Source organism: Gavialis gangeticus, unplaced genomic scaffold (genome assembly GCF_001723915.1).
Source record: "Gavialis gangeticus isolate Ggan-Ray unplaced genomic scaffold, GavGan_comp1, whole genome shotgun sequence".
Taxonomy (NCBI): Eukaryota; Metazoa; Chordata; order Crocodylia; family Gavialidae; genus Gavialis; species Gavialis gangeticus.
Genome location: NW_017729034.1, coordinates 19,343,521 through 19,347,862, shown reverse-complemented (window position 1 = coordinate 19,347,862; position 4,342 = coordinate 19,343,521).

Here is a 4,342-nt window from a genome sequence, read left to right as displayed (position 1 = left end):
GGCTCTTCGCAACAGTGACTCCCTCATGCTCTGTGTTCATACAACACCTAGCAAAATAGGGCCCTGATCTCTGTCAGGGCCTTTACGCACTAGCATAATATAAAAATCCCTGCAAATATAAATAGTAATGACTCCATTTTGCTTTCAGGACATAAATATTCTTCCTTGCGAAATCATTCCCATACACATCTGCTGACTACACACATATTTCAGTCAGAGAGAGTCCAGGAACATTGAATTTATGAGGAATCCTGCAAGCAGATTGCTCTGCCTAGCTTCCCAGAGACCCAGGGCAAGACTTGGTGAATGTAACCAAGGAGCCAAGAACTGAGATAGGGAGTTAGGGAGGTAGTTTTTCACCACCTTCTTCAGGTTAGCACTGAGGAGCACAGGGCTCTCTATATAACACTCACTATAACTCAGTGCTGCTTTGGACAGGATGGTGACCCCCTGTCCCTCCTCCCTCAGAGGTGAATTAAGACCTCCATCATGTCACTTTTGTGTCACACATGCAGTGTGAAACCACTTCAGTGATTTCATTGTGAATCTTGCTGTTGGGTTTCTTTTTCTGAAAGCTGCAGGTCACCAGCTGACTTTATGTGAAAAATTTCCATTTTCATTAAAAGGAAGCACATTTCCAACCCTCGTCACTGTGGAAGACCATTTGAACATATTGACCCTAAAGGCTCAAAACACAAAAAGCAAATAAAAAAGGACCTGAATTTATTATGTTCACAGCTTCCTAATTTTAAGCCAATCTCATGAGTCAGAAGGGAGGCTGACTCAAGACTTTGGCTCACTTTGGTTATATTTCATACCTCATTACCAGTTCTTGATCCACCCGGGGCCACCTTCTACCTTCTCTTTTAAATGCCCATTGAGCTGGAGAAATTCCTCATTTCTAATACTTTGCTGTGTTTGCAGGCTGACAGTTGTCACTGTTAAGGACAGATCTCCATCTAGTGGCATTTTTTGTAATTCATGGCCACTTTATTACTGCTAAAGATTCCTAATGGAAAATCTTTTAATGTCAAAATGTAATATCCTGATCTGTAGCCTGTCATTGTATTTGAATTTCACTGTCACTGACAAATGCAAGCTGGTATTTTATGTGTTGATTGCCTGCATATATAAAGTGCCCTCCAGCCTGGTATTTAACTCTGCTTTTACAAAAGATGCATGTTAATCCCATTTTAGAGGAGAGGAAACTGAGACCAAGCAGGTAAGTGACTGCCCCCAAGTTACCCAGTGAGTCAGGAACAGAACCCAAGACTCCAGCTGTAGACAAGAAGAATCTGATCAGGATCTTCTAGTTATTTTTTGCAATGACTAAAAGGGTTTAGACCTATATCCTATTTCAACTCCAAGGATACATAAATAGTCCTTAAGCATGACCCTATTCCATCCTACCCGAGTTCCTGAAAAACTTAATGCAAAAGGCAGGTGAGCCCTTTTCCTCCACACTATTTTTTGTGATTTAGTCTTAAAGCAAAGATGACAGTATAAATTAACTGAGTAACTGTTTTACAGGGAATTGATTGAGATGCCTGAGAGCTGAAACAGATTTTGGACTATAACACCTGAGGGCTATGGGAGGCATTTAATCTAGTTTAAATTTAAACTGATAACCCAGAGACAAGCATAGGGTCACAAGACTGTTGGAGCCAGGACACCAGACTAGAACTTCTGGTTCCAGTCCAGTGGCCAATACCAGTAGCTTTGGGGAGATGCAGGACAACTTGTGGAAACTTGTAATTGGATAGTAGGCCCTAAAGAGCATTTTGTTCAAGCCTGCAGTTATTAATAATTAGCTCACACCCAACATGAGTTTACCACCTAGCTGTTTCGGCTATTGGCTTTAATGGTGCCTTCCAATGAGGAGTTCCATGCTTAATTGTGTATTGCATGAAAAAGTAAATTTGCTCCTTTTCAATTTCTTTTAAGATTGTTTTGTTCTTCTACTGGAAAAAAGGTGCAGTGCTGCTTACTCTGTCTACCTCCTCTCTACCGTTTAGTATTATGTGCTTCTCTGCATTATGTTCTCTTACTCATCCCAGTCTTTTCCATTAAAAAAAAATCTGTATCCTCACTACAAATCCAGACACATTCAATCCGGCTTTCCACTCCCTTGTAACAGCCTGCTGTAGCAATTCCACCCATGGCAAGGCTTAGCATCTCTGTTAATACCTGTGGTTATAAATTAATGCATCCTTCAGAAACCTTTTCTATCATTTTTTGACAATGTACATTGTAATTCTGAAGATATATTATTCTTTTACTTAGGAAAACATTACTCTGGAGCAATGGAAAAGCTTTACAGCGTCTGAGTGCGTGGCACTGCCAAAACATTTTATTGTGATCCAGATAATGCAGTTTGAATTGTTCGCATTTTGGTATAATGGTTGCAGTTAGACATTCTTCACACTTTTTAGCAGCAAATCACATGGTTCAATACAGTTTATTGTTACAAATGTTCAGTAACACATGGCATAGATGAATTCTGTTTCTTCTCTGGATCAAGTAATCAATAACTCACTTCTCAGCAATTACACTGCTCTGCATTAAATAGATATACAATAAATATGTGTAAAATTTAATGCATAATACAACTCAGTCACTAGAGAGGGTTACTGTAATAAACTTGTTGCATCCATTTAGAAATGGGTTTCCCCCACCCCAATTTTAACCAGACCCTGTTCAAGAGGAATTTGTAAACAATTTCCAACATGTAATCATATTATTCTTGCCAAACACCCCCAGTTGCAACAGGCTCAAATTCAGCATGATCACACATTATGTGCAAGAAACCCTGCATGGACTGACAAGCTTTCAATACCCGACTGCACAGAAGAATCTGACAGGTCATTGCAAGGCTGGGGATTCCTCAAACTCCCCATAAGCTTTTATACCACTGCTACTGCATTCAGTAAACCAGTGTTTATAATATCCCCCACTGAACTGTGTGTGAATTAAATCAGGCTTACTTAGGTTTCAGCATCATGTTCTTCTGCAACTCGGGAGGGAAGGGGGATTCACACTTGTCACATGCTTCAGGGGAGGGTCTGCTTACAGAACCTGGGGTAGGGAGAACTTCAATATCTGGAACATCTGAAAGTAACTATTGGAGTGAGAAAACCACGCCATTTTCTGTGTATTGTACATCTCTCCCCTCTGTGGTCTGTTGTGACTTGGCTAAATACCCTTGTTTGGGAACAATGAAGAGAGATGAACAGTGGTATTTAGCCAAGTCGCAATAGGCCACAAAGAGACATAGCCTGCTATAAATAGAACCACATAGGGAAAAAAATAACAAACATAAATATCCATTGTAACAAAAATACATTTTTTATTAAAAATAACTGCGTGGGAATAAACTGACTATAACTAGAGGGACAGAATGTGCTGGCTCTTGTTCCCTCAGCATTCAAATCAGGCAGCTTCTTCCTCCAGGAAGTCTGAACTCAAGTGGGTTATTGCTGGGAGCAAGATGGTTCCCTTGCTCTCAGCTCCTGTGCTTAGTTCTGGGCCCTGCCATGACCTAGCACAGCTGGGAAGTGCAATTGTAGGGAAAACGTGCTGGAGCTGCAGGCTGGAGCCTGCCCAGTATGGACATTATCATCATGGAATTACATTGCAAAGCTCTGACACGCCTCTACTGAGCATGGGTGAACTGAAATCTTTTCAAGGGCTCGCAACTTAGCATCATTGGGGTGGACTTTTAAGGGATGGTTTAAAGGAAGATCTCCGACACCAAAGCCACCCACTGCCAAATTTCAAGTCCCTGCTCCAAAGCCGGGAAGCGTAAGAGCTTCTTAAAGTAAAGGTCTCAAAACTGCTGTTAACAGGGGAAAAACAACATCTCTTTTTCCTAACTTTGTTCTCAGAAGCAGCTGAACTGTTTCAGCTGAAATCTCCTGAAGAATCAGTCTAAGGCAGACACATGGGGCCAAATTCTGTTCCACCTATTAGGCACATCAGTGAACAGAGGTCTCTACATGCAGTCCTGCTCTACCCTGCTTAAGTCCCTGAAAACAGTGAAAGCAAAAGTTTGCTGGGGCCTAAGCCTTTATTACAGATGCCTTCCCAAAAACAAGGTGTTGGGGGGGTGTGATATGCAAGAAAATAAAGTATTCAAATTCCACAACCTCCAGGCATCTGTAATAAAGGCTTAGGCCCCAGCAAACTTTTGCTTTCACTGTTTTCAGGGACTTAAGCAGGGTAGAGCAGGACTGCATGTAGAGACCTCTGTTCACTGATGTGCCTAATAGGTGGAACAGAATTTGGCCCCATGTGTCTGCCTTAGACTGATTCTTCAGGAGATTTCAGCTGAAACAGTTCAGCT